Source organism: Pseudonaja textilis, chromosome 5 (genome assembly GCF_049901715.1).
Source record: "Pseudonaja textilis isolate UNSWEBS1 chromosome 5, rPseTex1.2, whole genome shotgun sequence".
NCBI lineage: Eukaryota > Metazoa > Chordata > Lepidosauria > Squamata > Elapidae > Pseudonaja > Pseudonaja textilis.
Window position 1 is genome coordinate 57,237,283 of NC_141994.1, and position 22,425 is coordinate 57,259,707.

A 22,425-nucleotide genomic window follows, 5' to 3' on the forward strand; every position below is an offset into this window, starting at 1 on the left:
TAACAAAACCTAAAAACCTACTGAGTGGATTCATAGATTAAGGCTTGGTAAGCTTGTGTCCCATCTCTTATGCCAGGAATTTTGGTTTATATGACTAGGTCAGGTTTACATATAAACTCAAGTCAGAGCTAAACAAATTATATTATGGTTTCAAGTGCATCATATAAACCACTGTTTTTCATACTTGGCAACTTTAAGAAGTGTGGAGTTCAACCTTCAGAATTCCTCCAAAAATATGAAAAAACACTGCTATAAATCTATTATTGCGGTCTGGGTAGATACAGTTTCTTTGTGTTCTAAGTGGAGTGGATGTGGGTAGTAAGAAATGGCATGGATGAGAAGAAAAAGCTGCATCTTATCTATAATTGATTCTCAAACAAATGCTCCCCGATGTTAGTAACTAGGGAGATATATTGGAATGAGTTTCTATATTTTCTTCAGTTTCATGGTGGCACAGTGGTTAGAGTACTGCAGGCTACTTCTGCTGAGAGCTGGCTGCCTGTAATTTGACATATCAAATCTCACCAGGTTCAAGGTTGACTCAGCCTTCCATCCTTCCAAAGTGGGTAAAATGAGGACCAAGATTGTTGAGGGAAATAGGCTGACTCTGTAAATCTCTTAGAGAGGGCTGTAAAGCACTGCAAAGCGGCAAATAAGTCTAAATGCTATTGCTATTGCTATTCAAAAGGTCTCAGGTCCTCACAAACCAATGCACACACTCAAAAGAAGCATAAGGAATCAAGAATTAGCTGTAAAACCACATTCTGGTGTAGATTGACGAACTGATATGGGACTAGATCAGAGGTGGTATTCAGCAGGTTCTGACCAGTTCTGGAGAACCGATAGTAGAAACTTTGAGTAGTTTGGAGAACTGGCAAAAACCATCTCTGACTGGCCCCGCCCCCATCTATTCTCTGCTTCCCAAGTCCCAGCTGATTGGCTGGGTCTTCTTTTGTTGCCCTGCACAGGAGAATAAAGCTGGAAGGCAGGTTAGTGGGATGGAGAGGGAATGGGATTTTGCAGTAACCTTCCCCTGCCAAACCCACCAAGCCATGTCCTCCAAGCCACACCCACAAACTGGTAGTAAAACAAATTGAATCCCACCACTGGGCTAGATGAGCCTATTTCAAACACTTCAAAAGACCTCCGACTGTGAATGGTTTCTATTAGGCAGCATGGAAAAATTATCCCAGTGGGATGTGGTGGGTAGAGGCAATGTTATATAATATTTATTTATGGGTATTGGAACATCCCTGAAGGATCAGCTAAATTATCTGTTCCATGCAAGTAGCCCTTATATCCACAAATGGGATCAGCAACTCCTTCACTAAGCAGCAGTGGTTACGTGAAGTGTGACAGGACCCTACTGCCTTATGATTTCAATTCTGGCTGCACTTGTTAATCAAATCACTCATGGCCAGTAAACCCAATGTTTGTGACTTCCTACCGGCTTCTTCATTGACTTCACTTGTCATAAACTGGCTGGGACGCTCACAAAGGGTGATCACAAGACCACGGGACAATGTGATCTTCATAAAAGTGCATGGATTGCCAAGTACCTGAATCACAACCATCTGACTGCAGAGATGCTGCAACTTTGAAGACCAGTCATAAATCTCCTTTTTCAGCACCATGGTAACTTTGAACAGTCCTTGAACAAGGGGTTGAGGATTACCTGTACACATTTTACTAAGAGGGGATAGGTATTTTATGCATAAAGATAAACGATTTAGAGATAGTATAAGTCATTAAAAGCACTAAATCTTGTGTACCATACACATATACATACACTACATATACATATGGATACACACACACACACACACACACACAAACACACACATAGACACACGTGTATATAGGTAGGTAGGTAGATAAATATGTATATATATATATATACAGCAGGTGTATTTGTGTCTGTTGTGTATGTATATGGGTAGATGTATACTTTCTATTGAGAGCAGGTAACAGAAGTTCATTTTTAATGTTCATAGTTTAGTGCTCATTATAGTAAAAAAAAATGACCAAAAAAATCTTATCTTAATCATTGTATCTGATTGACAAATTTCAACAGGTTTCTATAACATCATGCTTAACTTCCCTATTCTGATGCATTGGGAATTAAATCTGGAAGACAAGATATGGCCACGAATCAATCAAATATACAAATCAAATATATCAAGGGCTGGTAGAATTGATTTTTCCCAGTTCTGCCTCCATTCCTGCCTTTCTCCATTAGAGGAAATGCAATCCTATTTGTTAACCTTTTGTTCCCAAAACACATCAACGCACTTCTCAAATTTAAAAAGATTGGACTAAAGAAATATGTACAGAAATTAGGAATATTATTCAGATTTCCTAGAAGAAAGTAAGGAATAGAATAGAATAGAATAGAATAGAATAGAATAGAATAGAATAGAATAGAATAGAATAGAATTTTTAATTGGTCAAGTGTGATTGAACACACAAGGAATTTGTCTCAGGTGCAGAAGCTCTCACAAAGTAATGAAATGAAATGAATCATCTTTGGAAAACTAAAAAATGGAAAGAAACATACTTCATCCCCTATGCCAAGAACAATTACTTAACTCAGTTGAATTTTCTTGAATACAAATGTGCTTATCGCTACAATCATATGATGTCAACTTTTGACAGGTCCAAATGATTATTGTGGAACTTATTCCCAAGTAAAGCCTATACAGGTTTACAGCTTTATATTTTAAAATCAGAGATAGCATAGCCTTATTTTGCCCTATATTGTAGATTAAGCCAGCTGCACAAAATGATTAAGTCAATCAGGTTTTTAAAATAAAATAAAATATGGTCTTCATAAATCAGGCAGCATATATTTTTACATTTTTTTTTTAAACAGAGCACTTCTAAATCTTATTTATGGCAAGCAACATCTTACAGGAAGCAATCTCTTTTCTTGTTTTCATGCACAAATCTTCCTTCCTAAATTGAAATCTGTGTCACACATGCATGTAGTCTAAATAATTCTAAAACAATTCTTGTTTTATAATTATTTCTTATTTACACGTAAGCATTGGTTAAATTAACCACTGGTTTATAATACATAGGACTCACTGATTAATTTTTTTAAATACACACAAATGAGCAGTATGTGTGTTTATTTCTATATATGCTTATTTCTCTATACACATATAAATACATAGAGATAATAGAGAAAGACAGACAGACAGATGATTTTTTGAGTTTATGTATCAGACGCACAGTCAAAATTCCCAAGACCATTAGTGACATCCAAAGTCTTGCTATGGCTTTCAAAGATGCAGAGTTGTTGCCAAATTGTCATTTTGGATGGAAACTGAACAAGGAGAGATTCAACTTGGTATAGGGTCTGCTTGGATGGGTGGTTGGACTAGATGACCTACAAGTTACCTTCCAACTCTGTGTTAATCTGTATCTGATCCTTCTCTAGGACTGGGACAATTTAGGTTTATTTATCATAAACAAACATTCAAAATCTCATCTCAGTAAGCTACCCAGTACTTTTGTATAGAAAGTCAAGATTCCCAACATAAAAAAAGGAGAAAAAGAACTAAAACTAAGAGTTCTAACGACCGAGTTTATGAATATGCTATAGTTTGAATTAAAGATTTCCTGGATCAGGCCACAAGTCACATTTTTAGCTATTGCACTCTAGACACTAATTTATTTCGGATATTTATAATCTGTCTTCTCTGCCAAATGGCACTTGGAGCAGCAGACAGCATTAAAATATTTAAAATACATAAACAGCCCTAGAAGCAAAAAAAGCCAGCTAGTTCTAAAGCAACTGCAAATACATCAGCAGCAGCTGGAAAGCCCAGCCACAATCCTGCGTCATCCCAAGAGACTTTTTTCCCCACCTGCTGATGGGAAAAAACAAAGAGGAAGCCAAGCAATTTTCACTAAGACACACATGGTGCAGAATGGAGTCAAATGCTGATAAAACCCCAAATGTTTTCTTCTGGCTCTCTTGAGCAAGGAGCAGCATCCATAGAAGAACTAAACACAAACTGACGGCTTTGCAGGCAATAGATGGGAAAATGTTCTTTTTGAATCGAGGGACACACTTTTAATGACTAGGGGCTTATTTTTTGACTGAAAAGGAAAGGTAAATACAAATATGGGTAAACCTTTTTTTGTAGGCATCTGGTATTTTTATTATTATTATTATTATTATTATTATTATTATTATTATTATTATTATTATTATTATTATCATCATCATCATCATCATCATCATCATCATCTTCCACTGTGTTATGTCTACTTTAAGGTTTGCACTGAAACTTTAGAAAGTTTCTTGCTGAAAAATGGATTGGCAGGTTCTGCAGTACCTTGCTGTTTTGTCAGAATGACAAAACCAACTTGAGACTAACATGCCACCAATTCTAACCCTTTTGCACAGGTTTACATCCCATGGAACCTAGAAAAAGGACTTGCATCAAAATACCAGGAACTGGAAAGGTAAAATATTTCTATGATCTGAAGAGAAACCAGAGTGCTGCTACACTGCTTTCACACTGAGAGAGACAACCCAGCTTGACTATCCCGCCGCCATCAATTTTTAAAATTATGACAACAATCATCAATATAGGGGCCATAGGTTGCCCATCCCAGTTCTAAAATATACAAGTAGGAGTTGGCATCATTAAATGTCTGCTCTTGTGAAAAACCCACTGCCCTACTTTGGAAATATGGTTTCTGTTGCTCCTTCCCCTTATTGTTTCTGCTCTTTCAATTATCTTATCCAAGTTATAGTACATTCTGGTCCCAGAAGGAAAAGCAAAGCAAATGGGTGAATGCAGCAAGGATGGAATGAGGTTAGCTGGAGACCATCTTGTCCAAGAATCTCCCCAAACCCGGAACTAATTATGTAGCACACTTTAATAACTTGGATGTACATTCACAGTAAGTTACACCTTTGGTAATTTTCTATTAAGAATGGCTTAATAGTTTTGCAAAAAAAAAAATGAGCATTTAAATTCAAAATGTTCCTGCCGAGTGTCCTAGAATCAGCTTCTTAGGACTTTTACAAATTGTAGCTTCGACTTGGATGAAGAATTAGGAGTGCAAAAAGTCAAGGTTCAGGACTGAACAGAGGTGTCAGTGTAACTGAGGAGCTACAGCTAAAGCAAGACATCAGAAAGAGCAGAAGCTGTGGCAACCACGATGGAAGGTTAGGTTGAGATATATGGTGACAAAGACTATGAGACACATAGATTAATAGCTGAACAAATAAGTATCTGAGTTCCTCTATTGCTTTCTTTAACATTAAGCAAATGCCTCTATATCAGCAGTACAGCACTGAATGTACCAGTGGAACACCAAGAAACAATAAGGAGCATGTTTAGCATTCCTGAGATTTGCAGAAACATTCTTATGAAAAATAAGGATAAGGAAACTTCATCGGCAAATCATTCCTATCTCAACATGCAACAGCAGATATGGAATTGGGAGAGGAAAAACACAGAAAACTGGAAGACTGGGGGTAACTTGAGTGGCTGTCTGGAATCTTATGTAACAGAACTGTTGTAGTATGTAGAGCTATGCAACGTTTTCTGCAGATGCTACTTGCTGAACTCCTCTAACAGCAAGACATATTTGTTGAGATTTTCTTAAAGATAGTTGAAAAGGGAAAAAAGGCTTACAGAGTTATTGGCCATTATTTGACTATAGAACCAACCTGGTATATCTTGGATTGCACTTCTTGAAATTACGATCATGATGACTTTTGCTGACTCAAAATTATAGATACATCATTCATTATGTCTGCAGACTTCCATACTGGGGAATGATTTGTTGTACACTGAATTAGTATTTTCTACTTGCTAGAATTAGTAAATTATTTTCATGAATGCTGTCTCATTTCTACATTTTTCATATTCTGCATCTAAACTGGTTATGCAATGACCTTGGCTTGTCTTGAAAAAGCTAACCAGACCTGGTTAATATTTGGAACGGACACCAATAAGAAATTCTAGGATTGGAGATTAATCTGAGAACATTCTCAGATCGTCCTGGAGTTAAATTAATTTGGAGATATTCTTCATTTTTGCTTATCAAGAAGACGGATCCATGATTTTTTTTTTCAAATTTCTATAAAGTCATGAGCAAATCCCTTGCTTTTCTAAAAGGGGACTTATTCTTTGTAATAATTTGCACAGCTGTTTGCATACTCACTTAGAAAGCTTATGAACATGCAGTAGTTTATGGATGCAAAATCTAGCCAATATACTCATTTATATCTGCTTCCTATCATACCAACTTTCCAGCACTTGCAGGAACAATATTGGGGGCAGTTTGAAGCCTTCCCAATGAAAAAAAAACATTATTATGCACAGATTATTATCTTAAGATGGGGCAAGTTTTAGAAAACAAAGGAAAACAAGCAGAGAAGAAACAAGCAAAATACAGCAGATGAAGCTTGGAAGATATGAGAGGGAATGTAAACCAACTTTCTTCACCTACGAAGTCTTGAGAACTCACTTTCTTCAGCATGGTAGCTTCCAAGAAACATTGTTTCACTATAGTGGGATGCTGATTAATTAGGCTCCAAATGAGTGCATCTCTGATTTACTGCAAGCTCATACCCCATTACGCAAAGAAAATGTGTGGGAGTTCCAAGCAGTATTTAATTTGAAGGTAACCCCCACCAAAATCCTAGAAGCATCTTAATGGGAATCAGCCTTCCTGATGATGAACAATGGATAAATAAAACTGGCTTGCTAAGTTGAAGTGTTTTCTTTCTTATTACTATTATTATTTAAGGAATCAGCCACTCCTTCCTCCAACACAGAGAACAGAGGGATCCTTTGGCATTTGGAACAAGATGCTTCCCCCCCAAAGCCACCACAAAAATAAACTAAATGTTTTTGTTATTGTTGTTGCCACTGCTGTTGCTGCTGATTGGTTGGTTGGTTTTGTCTTTACAGATTTGAAGTGGGATACAATATTTTTTTCTGACAGAAATGTCCTGGGACATGAAATGTTGACAATTGTTTGGGGCAGGAGAGTAGAGAATTTTGTAGAGCTACTTAAAAGAATGGTGAGAGCAGAAGAACATCAACAGCAGCCATAGAAGTTGAGAACTACCTTGGGAACCCTTCAAGAATCTTCCATAAGCTGTAGTGAGGAGAAGGGAGGACATCAAGCTGGATTGCACCCACTCAGTTCATTTGTCTCAGATTTTCCATTCCATGAAGTCTGCAAAGGCTTTTTAGCTGAACAGGATCTTTCCCGACACAACAGAATAAATAACAAATATGAGGGCTAAAAACCAAATACGAAAGAACAGATAAGGAACCACAGTCCAAGTTGTGAGGAAACATTTGGCCACAAATGTCGGTGCCTTTCACTATTACCTACCGTTTGATCTGCATAAGATTGTCTGAGGAATCTAAATGCAGAAGGTGACAAGCTCTCCTTTATTAATCTGTTAATTGTGTCAGAGATTTTTTTTTAACCAGATCAAATTATTCTTCAGTTTAGTTAAGTTCATCAGCTATCTAGCAGCAACTTGTATATCTTCTGCTGGAAGCCTTTGCCAGAGCCCTTGATCCTCATTAGATGCTAGGACTCGAACCCTTTAGATGCTAGGACTCGAACCTTGAACTGCATGGAAAGCACAGCTTGGCCTCTGTCCCATCTCTATTATTATCATCAGATAAATGCTGGAATATTTTGTGTGACCTTTTCATTTTGTGTGACTCTTCATTCCAATCTGTCTGCTACAAAGGACAGATCAGTTGTGCAGCTTGATGATATAGTCTTTCACTGTCTCTGCCTCTCCTTCTCTCACATGCACATATAGTGATTGCACACTCTCTTAACTGTTGAAAGCAAGACACAAGCTCACCTTCCAGTTTTTTTTCTCTCCATTCTATTGCTATGCAGACTTGCTGGACCAATTTGCTGCTAAACAGTGCACTAGTTTTAAATTCTCAATTGAAGTAGTTTTAACTTTTCCCAAATCTCCCTTAAGATAATGGTAAAAAGGACAAAAACTATTTTCATCAAAAGTAGCCCTACTTCGCCATGATCTGTTAAAAGAGACAACATTGGAAATTGAGGTTTTTATCAGTTATCTTTAAATAATCTCAATGTTATATATGTGGAAGAATCAAATTATACCCTGGGGTCAAAAGTTTCTCTTAATTCCTTCTTTTAAATAAAGAAAAGGGAAAATTTATCTGGCTATCCAGCATAACAAATAACTTAGCATCCAATACTGCAATAATTCAGAAATATATATATATAGTTTCCTTATCATCTGAGTGAAATCTGAAGTTAAACCAAGTGAAATTTGGAACATGTTGTATTGGACTAATGAGCTGCTTAATCCTACCCCTCTTTTCTCCTGCTATGCATTCAATGATATGTCCTAAAATGACTCTTCTTCACTGACTGAAAGACTGCGGATCATAATCATTGGCACCTTTGTTCTGAAGTAGCTACTGGGAAGTTTGTAAATAATTCACAACTGAAGATAACCCACACTCTTTGCTTCCTATAGTTTTCATTGAGGAATCTTTGGTGTACAATTTCTATGTAAACAACCAGTACTAAAAACTTCAGGGGGAATGAAATTAGGATAGTGAGGTCAAGGAAGAAGAATAACACATTCCTGAATTCATAGGACTTAAAAATCTCAGTCATGTTCTTAGATGAGAATGATTCATCAAGAAAGGGAAGGAAGGAAGGAAGGAAGGAAGGAAGGAAGGAAGGAAGGAAGGAAGGAAGGAAGGAAGGAAGGAAGGAAGGAAGGAAGGAAGACAACTGCAATAACAATCTGTTTTGTACTTGTATGGAAGTCCACAAGAATTCTCAGCTAAGCTAGAAAGTTGGAAAGAACATCCTGGATGAAAGGAAGAGTAAACCAGTCCTATATTGTAGCAAGAAAACAATCTGGATCATGCCCTCACCAAAATTAAGCCCAGCTCAAGAGTAATTTACTACTACAATTAAGTATCAACTATATTTTCCATTTCTAAATTGCAATTTCCTTTGCTCCTGCTGCTTTTTTGCAACCAGTTAACAGATGCAATTCAATAACTTTCTCAACCTACTATGAAGATCCCTTTGTTCCTTTACTAATTTTATACTTTTAAGGTAAGAAATGTGGGATGGCACCACCTGTTACTTTCTCCCCAAATCTAGTTGGATACCAACAATTAATTATTACATGTTACAACATTCCTACATGGATTGATAGGAATTAAAATGCAACCCATGTGTACTGATGGCACACTTAAGATTTAAGTGTGTGCAAGTGCTGGACATCACAATGAGCTCCATTTCCATGATCCACCAACCATACTCATCACTAAGTAATACATGCAGGAACAAGATCATTTATGTAGCAGCCTAGATCTCGCTGCCCTTTGCAATCACACATTGTTGGGTTCCTTCTCTTTTTGAACAAGTTATCTTCTCTTTATCTCCACTGCTGCTTTTTTTTTTAATCCTCCAGTTTGATGTTTTCTTCATAGGGAAATTCAACAGGGAATATTTTTTTAAAGTTATTGTAAACAGAAAGGCTATAAAATGAGAAGGACAACATAAATAAAGTAACCCTATCATTTAGAAAACATGGCTGTCAATTTATTTTATTTTTTAAAAAATGTGTATAAGTGTACACCCTCAATGTTACATTAGATTCTGCTTACCCAGTGTGAATATATGAACTTCCAAAATTATTTCAGAATGTGCCCCATCAGATGTCCTACAAATTCCATCATCCAGAGCTGATGAATCCAGAGAGCACAAGGTTGCAGTCACCATTCTTCTCCATTCTTATTTGTCAGAACACATCTAGAATATTGCACCTAGTTCTGGATTCTTGTTTATCAGATCACATCTAGAATATTGCATCCAGTTCTTGACTCTTGTTTATCAGCACCCCATCTAGAATACTGCATCCAGTTCTGGATTCTTGTTTATCAGACTAGAATACTGTGTCCAGTTCTGGATTCTTGTTTATCAGACCACATCTAGAATACTGTGTCCAGTTCTGGACATGGCATTTTAGGAAGGACACTGAAAACTGGAACACATCAATCTTCTCAAGAGAAGACCAGCCAAGATAAGAAAAGGGTCTAGAATCAAACATGGGGGACAAATGGAGATATTGGGAATATTTATTCTGAAAAAAATGAGGAGGACATATGATATTTACCTTCTAGTATAAGAAGTGTCATCATGCAGAGGTTAGGATTACCAACAATTTCTGTTTAAATAAAAGCTAGATCACAACCTGTTTGAGATGTGGATTCCTGCATTGGCACCTAAATGATCTCCAAGTTTACTTCTAAATCCTTCATTCTAAGTTTCTATAAGGATGTGATATCCGTCAAAGAGTCCTTTACCTGGAGATAATTTTTCAGGAAAGAAGGAATCTTCTTTCTGCTGTTTTTTGTGAATCTTACAAATCTTGCATGTTATAACTGGTGATTTGACTATAGGAATTTTAGAACTAAATGCTTGTCCTTCCTACTATATTGTACTATCCAGAAGAAGACCAAATTCTTCACCTTGTGGTCAAAATGAAGTTCTTTTAAAATTGCAGTCCTAAACTGGATCTGTTTGAAAGCAAATCTCACTCAAATGCACTTATCTCCAAGCATATGTATATGGGGTTTAGATACTATTATTGTTAGTATGTGTATTTCATATCATCAGGATTGAGTTTTGTACTCTTCTGGCAATTTGTGCTCCAACCTTTCCTACAATACCATTTTAGGCCCTCTAATCTTTCTATTCCTCCTTCCTTGGATGTGTGCGTCATCTGTTCTTTTTTAATGAGTACTGTCTTCGTTGTTGTTGTTTTAATTCTGACAAAGTGAACTCTCATGCACAAAGTACATGCTACAATAAATCTTTAAGTTTTTAAACTGCTGCAAGAACCCTCTTTCTCCCAGCCTATTTTTCATTAAGGGTAATTTCAAGAAGTCTCAAAACTGCCAGGAAAAAGGGAGTAGGGAGACCCACAGGTTTTTCACATCATGTTCCCGTTTCAGTCCTATAATTGAAACAGGAGATATATGCAAAGTCAACCTTCTGGTCCTCATGAATTTGAAAACAGAAAGGCACTTTCTCTCCTCCCCACCCCCCCAAAAAACCTTTACAAAACTCTCCAACCATCCAATGAAATGTAACTACCAGATTATGGCAAAGAGAGAATCAAGAACAAGAAGAATTTCCTACCTGTAATCTTGTTCCCAAAAGTTTCATTTTCCTTTCCTCCTGCACACTTTTTTCTGATTTATTTATTTATTTATTTGGCAAACTGTGGGTCCAGAAGACTTGGAAACCAAGACTGTCGAGTAAGGAAAGCAAACTGCCCAGGGGTCAGAATCCAGCTGTAAGCTCCGTATCTTGGTCTTCCATATCTTTCCAAAAGAAGAGGAGGGAGGGGGAAGAAAAGGAAGGAGAAATGGGATAAAAAAGGCACATTAGTTCACGATGAAGATGGGAAGAGAAAACCCCAAGCTACTACCTTGGGTGCCTTGACTCAGAGTAAATGTAAGAGTAAATTTTTGAAGAAATTTATCCCTCGCTAAAACCTGATGCTCAGCCTGATTCCCTTGAGTAGAAGAGGAAAAAGGGAGGAGAAAAAAAATAAAACAAAAACAAAACCCCAATCCTCACCAACCAACACACCTTTCTAGGAAATTTGCATCCCTGTTTTACCCGGGATTAATCCTCTCGCTGGAGCCTTAAGCAAGAACCCGTTTCGCCCGCGGAACTGGAGGCATCCTCGCCGATTCGCTTCGAAGCCTTTCGCCTCGCCTCGCCTCGCCCGCGGACAGAGCCCGACCGATTGGTTAGCTTAAAAGGCACCTAAACCCGGGACAAAACCCGGGGCCAAGAAGACCCTGGTGCCCTTGCTTTTCTCCCCTGGCATTTCTCTCTCTCTCTCCCTCTCTGTCTGTCTCGCTCGCGCGCACAGACTGGCATTTTCCCCCCTTCCGTACCGTTCTTGCTCCGAATTAAGAGCCAGAAGAGCCCAACCTCCCCATTCCAAACAGATCTGGTCAGGAAAGGCTTAGATTAGAACATCCAAGCAAACCAGCCGAAACATCAAGAGGCATCTCGGGTAGCAATAAGCATCTTTGAACCAAGAGTGAAATAAACCCTGCGCGCCCTTCCAACCAAAGTTCCCCACCAAAAGAAGCCACGTTTCCAACCACCTTCGTGGGAGAACGAGCGCCCAGGAGGTGAGTGGGTCGAAAGGATCTCCTTCTTTGCATGGGAGTTTGATTTGCAGGGCAGCGTGGCGGCGGCGGCAGCGGCGGCGGCAACTCTACTGGCTGGCTCTGCTCCGCCACCGTTTCCCCCGCGCGCCCGCCGCGGCGTTTGCAGGGGCTTGCAGAAAAGGGGTGGAGAAGGCGCACAGGGGAGCGCGGGCGAGCTTTGCCATTTTCTTTCCCTCGGACTGGATTAGCCGCTTCTGCTCCAATGGCAATGTCCGGAGCTGCTGATTGGAAGCCATCCCCATTAAAAGAAAAAAGATGCTCTCTAAGAGCCGCAAATCCCAGGGTTGTTGTTGTTTTTTGGGTGCGGGGAAAGAGAGAGAGAGGCAAAACAGGCAGGACTGCAATGCTGGACCCATCGACCTGGGACCACTTGAATGCAATGTGGGCAGAATTTACTTTTGGAAACAAAACGCCACCTGCAAGTCTGGCTGTGCCATTTATATTGCTGGATGACAATCCCCAGGAAGTTATATTCCGTGTGGAATTAAAGGAGCAAAAGGGCTGTAGTGCACAATTTTCAGAACTCTCATTTAAAAAAATAAAACACACACACACACACATTGCAAAACACTCCATTGCCAATAATTACAACCAGCTTTGTCAATGTCTCCCAACAGAGCTATCATTCGGATCCAACAAACACTGTAAATAACAGAAGACTTCTGAGTGCAGATATTGTCTAAGGAGTGGAGTCTTCAATGCCCCAAAGATTCCATCTGGATATCTAAACAGGACCAGAAACCACACAGGTAACTAGACCCCAAGCAACTAACAAGAGATCATTTAAACTGCAGGAAAATAATTGGGATGGTATGATCTATATAGTCTACCTCAGATAGTTGTGGGCTCTCTGTCTCTCCAGTTTTTTTTTTTTTTTTAGAAAAGGCTAAACATGCATGTTTAATTGCATGTTTAATCTGTTTAACTGCAGAGGATTGGATGAGAAGTTCCTTCTAATGGCTTCCAACTCTACAATTCTGATTCTGTGTCTCGCGTACAACTGATACCCAACACAGGAAAATTCCATAGTGAAGACCTGAAGTACTGACTGTTGCATCTTATTTCAGAGCAGCTTTGCATTTAGACTCCATTTTGGTTTTATGAAACACACTTAAAAATTAATAATTAATAATGAACTGCATCTCTCTTAAGGTCTAAACAAAAGTTGCCTAAAACTGGTTGAAAATTTTCAGATGTCTCTGATGGCATTAAACAGGATGCAAAGACCTTCTTTATCTAACAATGTATCTGTGAATAGATCTGTGGCTGTATCCATGAAGGCAGTGTCGGGTAGTGGTTAAGGCATTAGATTAGAAACCAAGAGACCATAAGTTCTAGTTCCACTTTAGGCACAAAAACAGTTGGATGATCCTGGCTGGATGACTTTCTCTAAGCCTAGAAAAGAGACAGTGGCAAATTAGAAAAATTTAATTGTCTAGGCAGTTTCCAAAAATTGGGCACAATTGAAAAAAAAATGTGAATAAACCACAATTAGCCAATTTCATATCGTATACTGCATCATTAGTATAAGTTTATAATCCATGATTTATTGATTTATTATTTATTCAACTTAAATGCTGCCCATCTTGCCTGGAGACACTAGGTGACTTACAATCAATAATGGCTGGATTCAAATAGCACACTACCAAATCATTCTACTAATTGCCCATCACCTATAAAGTGAATGTAGTGAATATAATGCTATCCAGGTTTCCTTCCTTCCTTTTCCATAAACCCTTTCTCAATGACCACCGACTATTTTTCACCAGTAAACAATTTGGGACATCTTGACCCATTTTCAAGTTAGGAAAAACATGATTACTTTCTAAAGTGATTTCGCTCTGAGCTTCTGTGAAAACCCCCTTCCCTTTTCCAGGTGAAAAGGCAATAAAAGTCTAAATGAAGAGTGATTTGTCTGCTGGAATATTTGACTCAGATGACCAAATGCAAAAAGGAAGAGAGTTCATTCACTCTCAGTAATTGTAGAGAAATGAAAACTTGAAGGCCATTTTGTTATGGGATGCCCTTCCAACCTGATAGTGAAAGATCTCATCTTCTACTTCAGCTTTGAGAACTTGCCAAGATGTTGGCATGTTGTCCACCTTTGACATGGATTGAGAACTAAGATGATCTGATCTGATTCAATCTGATCTAGCAAAGCTGCATGAACAAATAGTTGACTCTTTTAGCCATAGCAAGCCAAATGCTATCCCCCACTCCAGTCCATTGCCAAGGGTTTTGTTTTATTTCAAAGAATTTATTATACTGAACTATTCACGTAGCTTTGGCATCCTGACAAACAGACGGGAGCAAGGAGATCCATTCTGGTGAATTCATTCTCCTTGGGTGTAAACCATTCCTTTTTAATTAATAGTCATTACAAGGAAAGGAGCATTACTTGACTTGAGGGAATGTGTTAGTGCTTCATCAGAGCATGAGCTAGATATATAAACATAAACCATTTGTGGATAGTTTTTTTTTTAAATGGTATGTTTGAAATACAACTAGTTTCCAAAAATTTATTTATGGAGTTAACATTGTTGAAAGTTTTTCTTTTGAAAAACTTAGCTTAGCAGTGCTTAATTGCTGAAAATTAACAACACCATTTCCTACTATTTTGCAGAGACAGACACATGAAAACTGCAGTAAAAGCCTTAAAATAAACTTATCTGAGTTTAAAACGTCTCAAAGAAGGAGGGAAAGCCCAACTCACAGTCCTATCCATATTTTAGAGATTAAAGATTAACAGAGTTGGAAGGCACCTTGTAGGTCATCTAGTCCAACTCCTGACCAAACAGAGTAGAGGATGGCTTATATTCATGTACTTATTAAGAAAAAAAATCCATTTTGCACAATCAAGTTTCAAATGGACAAGACTACATCAACACTCATCTGATATCTTTGAAGGAACATAATGGATAGGTGTTTCATGACAGTTGAGGTGACTCAAACTGTTTGGCAAATTCAGTTAGTATGGGTTGGTTTATGATCCAATGGCATCTTTATGTTTTACTTGATTAATAAATTAACTAATTTCTGATGTTCAGAAGTTAACTGAACTAACCAAGCTGAGAATGTTGTATAAATGTAACTGCTAACTCTTTATCTGACATGCATAAGAATATTTTGTGAACTAGAAGAAATCAGTTAATTAAGTAAATGATGATTCATTTACTTTGTTATACAGCTATAATCACACCATAGTAAATCATGTTTTCTTTTAATTATACTACTACAATGTAGTTGTATACTTCTACAATACTACTATAATATACTACAACGCAGTTCAAATCGAAAAATCACATTATGGCATGGACCACTGAGATTCTTGGCATGGTACTGTTTACACTCTGCAGCATATATATGGCTCCTGAAAGTCCTCCAAGGTATGGCTGATATCCCAGCATTCTTGGTGCAACCATTTCTGGAGAATCAGAGATTGCCCAAGGACAAACAGAAAAGCAACCAGTATTTACCATTATGATTAAAATAATGAATTATGCTATGAAGACCAAAACAACTTTGTGATAAGAAATAAAGATGTGCAATGTTTCAGATTTTGGAATGCAAACAAGCAAACATGGCACCTATTTCTGAATATTTCACATCTTTTCCTGGGATTACTATATGTGCAAAAGGAACCTATGGGGCCGCAGAAAAAGATGCAGATGCTTTAAAAAGTTATAGACAGATGTTGTATCCATGTTCTTGCTTGCTCCAATACATCTTTTGGGAATCAAAGAGCCCTAGAGTTCAATTAAAAACACTTTCTTGGGAATCAGCATTTTTCAGTTCTGTGCATAAATGTGCATTTTCACAGATTTCAGGTAGCTTCTAGTAAAACCAACAAACCAGCCAGGAATAACAAACAAAGGAAGAATGACCCTGAAAAGCCAATTTTTCAAAGCTGAACTGCCCAAACCTATTCTGCACTTAATGAAATAATTTTCCAGAATTCTAGCCATGAGTTTCTCCAGCTTTAAATAGATTTTTAAACATTCTTTAGTAAGTATATTTATGAATCCTACCCTCTGCTAACCAGGCAACCAGAAATAATTTTAAATAAAATTACAATACGTGCAAAATAAAATGCACGTATCAACAACAAACAAAGGACTAAAAACAAGGGATGGCAATAGAGTAACCCAAGGCTCTTCACACTTGGCAAATTTAAGACTTGTGAACTTCAACTCCCAGAATTCCTGAGCTAACATGACTGGAGGAGGGATTCTGGGAGTTGAAGTCCACAAGTCTTAAAGCTGTCAAGTTTGAAGACTCCTGGGGTAGCCTGACTATATAGGCTACCCCAATTGCCTAAGGCAGGGGTGTCAAACTCGTGGCCAGCGAGCCAGATATGTCACACGCTGGCCCTACCCACCCACCCTGTTTAGCAAAGGGGGGGAGTTCCTCTATGTCACGTGACACCTCTGTGACAATGTGAGTCTGGCCTAAGCTGGCCTAAGGTATCCCGATCAATAAGGTGGCCCATTTTGAGAAAGAAAAAAAAAACCCAAATTTAAAAATGCTTGTAGAGATTTATCTAGAGCAATGTTTCTCAACCTTGACAATTTCTCAACCTTGGCAGTTTTCAGATATATGGCCTTCAAGTTTCAAAATTTCCCAGCTAGCCAGCTGAGGAATTCTGGGAGCTGAACGCCACACATCTTAAAGCAGCCAAAACTGAGAAACACTGACCTAGAGCAATAATTCCTAGTTGCTAGTCTAGCATCATTGCAGGATTACAGCGAACGTAGAGAAATTAGTGTCAGAGACCAACTCAAGATGGCATCATTGCGATACAGAACTTCTTTAGTGCTCAGGAACATACCCATGAAAAGAGCAATTTAACATGTCTTAGGGCAGGGGTGTCAAATTCGCAGCCCATAGGCTGGATGTGTCACATGCTGGCTCCGCCCCTGCCCCCGCCCAGTTTAACGAAGGGGAAAAAAGTCTGGATACATCACATGATACTGCCATGATAACAGGAGTTTAACACCTCTGCCTTAGGGTGCTGCCTTCAAAAAAGCCCTTTGTCTCTAGGAAGGTGGAACAAATATGGTCTCCCATTCTCAATGCAAATTCCATGCAGCTTGTTAGGAAAAGCAGTGATCACAGTTTGGGGCTATGACTTCAGAGATGAACTTTTAAAATATAATGGACCTAACTTAGCTTTAAGGCTGAGGAGCAATCTTTATCTAGGCACCTGAAATTGCAGAAGGCATGAAACAGATCTAAGGGGCGCATATGATAGTTATGGTGTTGGATTAGGCCAGTGGGTGGTGTTACAGTCTACATCTGCCATGGAGACCCAATAGGGACATTAGATAAGTCACACTTCTCAATCCAGATGTTCTTACAAGGGTTGTGGACAGAGGTAGTATTCAGAAAGTTCTGGCCAGTTCTGGAGAACTGGTAGCAGAAATTGTGAGTAGTTCGGAGAACCAGCAAATACAACCTCTGACTTGCCCCACCCCTGTCTATTCTCTGCCTCCCAAGTCCCAGCTGATTGGCTGGGTTTTCTTTTGTTGCCCTGCACAGGAGAATGGAGCTGAAAAGCAGGTTAGTGGGGTGGGGAGGGAATGGAGATTTTGCAGTAACCTTCCCCTGCCACGCCCACTAAGCTATGCCCACCAAGCCAAGCCATACCCACCAAACCATGCCCATAGAACTGGTAGTAATTTTTTTTTGAATCCCACCACTGGTTGTGGAGTGTGGAGAAGGGAGGACAGAATGATATGCACTCTACCTTGAGATATCTGAAGCCAAATTTAATAATACCTAAATACAATGGGAATAGCTTAGAGTTTTGTTTTCCTCTGAATTTTCTAAAGAATAATTTTGGTTTGGTTTTGCTTTTGCTAATGGGGGTAGCAATAGCTTGGCCATTGCTTTTCCTGTTTTATAATGTCCTAAATATAATTTGATTCAAACACAGTATGATTCATTTAGCCATGGATGGTCAGATAAATCATAGCCAAATGCGGATGTCCACCATGTTAAGGCAAATGTTTTGGTAGACAAAACCTAATGATTGAGTTGAAACAGAGTCTTAAACAAAAGCTATTAAACCACATTATGGCTATTATCTGATCCAGGTCTTAAAACAACACTTGTACTGGTAAGGTGATTGTTGGATGCTCTGCAGGGAACTGCCCTGCACCAACCAGACATAGGAGAAATCCTTTTTTTTTAAATGTTCTGATCTGTGAAAAGAAGGAAACAGATTTTGCCTCAGCAGATGGTGGGTGGATTTGTGCATTGTGCACAATATGCTAAGCTGTTTGATTTAGTTAACTAAAGTTTATTGGATAAATCATCATGGGCTGGATTTGCACAAACACAAACCAAACAAATCACATTCTGGCTTTCTGCAAATTATGAGCCCAGCCAGAGTGGGAAATAGAAATGCACTTCAGAGGGGTTCCCCAGATGCCAGCAAGCAGGATTCTGGGTTTAATTTTGCCAGTGATGCAGCTAAAAGAAAAGAAAAGATCGTGTGTCTTTCTTCGTTTCCAAGTGGATTTTTGAAAACAGTGACTGCTACTGTTCCCCCATGGGCTCTGTGAATGGGAGCAGACTAAAGGTGTTCAAGCTTGGCAATTTTGAAACTTGTGGACTTCAACTTCCAGAATTCCCCAGCCAGCCATGCATGTGCCCTTCATGGCTGGCTGGGGAATTCTGGGAGTTGAAGTCCACAAGTCTCAAAATTGCCAAGCTTGGAGATCCCTGGAGTAGACAAAGATACTTTGAATTTACCTGTTTCAATCAACCCACTGCCCCAGCCTCTAGCCCTAGTCCAAACCCAAGCCCTGCGGGCCAGATTTGGTCTGCGAGGTGCTTAGATCTGACCCATGAGGCTGCCATGGAAACTGCAAAGGCCCAGCCCACACTGCTCTGACAGTGAAAATGGAGCTTGGGAAGGGCTCCTGCCAGCCTCCTGGGCTCTGTTTTCAGTCACAAAGGCCTCTTGCAACCCTGTTGCCAGTGAAAACGGAGCTCGGGAGGGACATGCCCCCCCCCCCCACGCTCCATTTTTGCTGACAGAGGGCTAGCAAAACAAACTAAAAACAAAACAAGGAGGAATGTCTCCCTTTTGTATTTGAGTATGCAAGAAGGGACAGGAAAGGAAAAAAAGGGAAAGAGGAAAGAAAAAGAAGGAAAGATGGGAAGAGAGCAAGGAAGGAAAAATAAGGAAAGAGGGGAAGGAAGAAAAAAGGAGAAGGAAGGGAGAAGGAAGGAAGGGAGGAAGGAAGGAAGGGAGGGAGGGAGGGAGGGAGGGAGGAAGGAAGGAAGGAAGGAAGGAAGGAAGGAAGGAAGGAAGGAAGGAAGGAAGGAAGGAAGGAAGGAAGGAAAGAGGGAGATTATAGGAAGGAGAGGGAGGGATGGTCTCGGGAAGTCCTGCCTTAGCACTTGGTCACCACAGGTGCCCCCGAGACAAGTGACGTCAAGCTGGCCACGCCCACCCTGGCCATGCCCACTCCACACACACACACACACACACACACACCCTGAGGTCAAACACAACCTTGATGCGGACCTCAGTGAAATTGAATTTGACACCCCTGTCCTAGCCTCTTGTGAAACACAATTTGTTTGACACGATGTCATGGTGGAAAAACCATTGACACAATCCATTGTCTTAGGAAGCACTGTGAATATTTGATTACACACCTTGATTCCTCTAGCATCAATTAGCCCTCAGGAATTGCATGCACAAATCAAGAGTTTTTGACTACAAGGCAGGTGAAGAGGCCTGTTCTTCACCACTGAGCCTTTCTGCCTCTTTCCTTGAGGCACAGGTGGTTGTGCACCACTTTTTCTTTAATATACAGGTAGTCCTCGTCTTATAACAGTACATTTAGTGATCATTCGAAGTTCCAAAGGCACTGAAAAAAGTGACATGACCGTTTTTCACACTTATGACCATTGCAGCATCCCTGTGGTCATGTGATCAAAATTCAGATGCTTAGCAACTGACTCACACTTATGATGGTTGCAGTGTCCTGGGATCATGTAGTCGCCTTTTGTAACTAGCAGAATCAATGGGGAAGCCCGATTAACTTAACAATGACAGTGATCCACTTAATAACTGTGGCAGGAAAGGTCATAAAACAGGCCAAAACTCCCTTAACAAATGTCAACATAACAAAAGCAACATAAATTTTGGGCTCGATTGTGGTCATAAGTTGAGGACTACCTGTACAAAGCTGGGAGCAGGGAAGACAACAAGGAGTCCGATGGCATTTGAAGGCTATAGTTCTGAGCATTCCTAAAATCCACAACATTAAATGGGATTTTCTGCTTAGTAAATCTTCAGAGGACTGCATCAGCATTACAGGACTATTTTTTGTAGCCTGCATTCCACCATTTCATGCTGGCTGGGATATTTAGACATTAGAATCCCTTCATCCAGAAATGAAAGGTACTAGATCGAAGCAAGCAATGTATGTCTTAGAAACATGTGTATATTTTTTCTAGAAGCAAGTGCTTCTGTTTCTACTGGATCTTAAGAGAGATCTTAAGAGAGGTCACAGAGTGATCTCTGTGAACTGAAACCTTTCTGTGCAACAAGATACATCCCTGCACAATGAACTAGATTGAAATCTAGTAGAGGATATTTTTGTTTTGATGTTGCACAACCCTTTTCATGATGTTTTGGAACAAGCTGAACAACACTAGTTGTATTTGGAGCAAGTAGTCTTCCCATTGTCATACATTTTTGCCAGGTACTAAGAACAGTTTTCCCTTCTAAGTATTTCTGCTCTGGCGGTTACTTACCGTAGAGACAAATTTGAAACTATTTAGAAGTAAGAACTCTGTAATATGGAAGATGAAGTATTGGATCTATTGTGTGTCCAGCATTTGCTGCACTTACAGGAGACTGGCAGTATGTTACTTTGCTATGAAATCTGTTAGGGTACCTAAATGTAAAAAGAAGAATAGAGCAGTGCAGAGCAGAGCAGAATAGAGCAGAGCAGAGCAGAGCAGAATAGAATAGGAAGACCTTGAGGACTTCTAGTCCAACCCCCTGCTTAGGCAGGAAACACTATAACATTTCAGACAAATGGTTGTCCAATCTCTTCTTAAAAACTTCCAGTGTTGGAACATCCACAACTTCTGGAGGCCAGTTGTTCCACTGATTAATTGTTCTGTCAGGAAATTTCCACTGATTAATTGTTCTGTCAGAAAATTTCTCCTTAGTTCTAGGTTGCTTCTCTCCTTGATTACTTTCCATCCATTGCTTCTCATCATACTCTCAGGTGGTTTGGAGAATAGCTTGACTCCCTCTTCTTTGTGGCAACCCCTTGAGATATCAGAATAAAAGATAGGGAGTTTGTCTTTCCTAGCTGTGCCCTCTCCCCAAATATGTTGGAAATCACAATGGATAATTGTCTAGAACTATCCTTTTTTTTATTTTTAGAATAGAATAGAATTCTTTATTGGCCAAGTGTGATTGGACACACAAGGAATTAGTCTTGGTGCAAATGCTCTCGATATACATAAAAGAAAAGATACATTCATCAAGAGTCAAGAATCATAAGGTACAATACTTAATAATAGTCATAAGGTAAAATAAGCAATAAAATCATAATAGGAAACAGTCAATAAAAATTGTTAGGATACAAGCAACAAGGTTACAGTCATACAGTCATAACTGGGAGGAGGTGGGTAAAAGGAAGGATGGGAGGATTAATAGTAATAGTAATAGCAATGCAGACTTAGTAAATAGTTTGACCGGTGTTGAGTGAATTATTTGTTTAGCAGAGTGATGGTGTTCAGAAAAAAATCTGTCCTTGTGTCTAGTTGTTCTGGTGTGCACTGCTCTATAGCATCGTTTTGAGGGTCCTGAAGAGTTGTATAGAAAAATCCTTCTAATCATTGATGATGCATAACCTGGGTCTGGTTATTCTAAAATTCAGCACCAACTCCACAAGAATCTGTAAATCTCAAAGACTGGCCTGAACAAGTTGCTAATAGATCTCCACTCATTTGTCAAGTTTTATTAACTACAAAAAGAGCTAAGCTTTTGCAGATGCCGTATTTCGATCCTTGGAGTATGAGTGGGAGTACAAATCTGCTAACTACATATATATTCTTCCTATATCTAACCCACCTGGGTTAGACATTACCAGCTTTTTAAGGGCCCTGCTGCTCTGTG

The 22,425-nt window shown here is 39.2% G+C and overlaps 1 long non-coding RNA gene across 1 annotated transcript in view; it reads right to left on the minus strand.

Moving 5' to 3' along the window:
- LOC148125664 (uncharacterized) overlaps positions 1–12,357 on the minus strand; it is a 36,003-nt gene extending 23,646 nt beyond the window's left edge. The window contains exons 1-2 of the long non-coding RNA XR_015744012.1: positions 12,201–12,357; positions 11,215–11,399 (exon numbers count right to left, since the gene is read on the minus strand). This is a non-coding gene — a long non-coding RNA (uncharacterized LOC148125664). The remainder of the gene's footprint in view (positions 1–11,214; positions 11,400–12,200) is intronic.
- Positions 12,358–22,425: the final 10,068 nt, after the last annotated feature.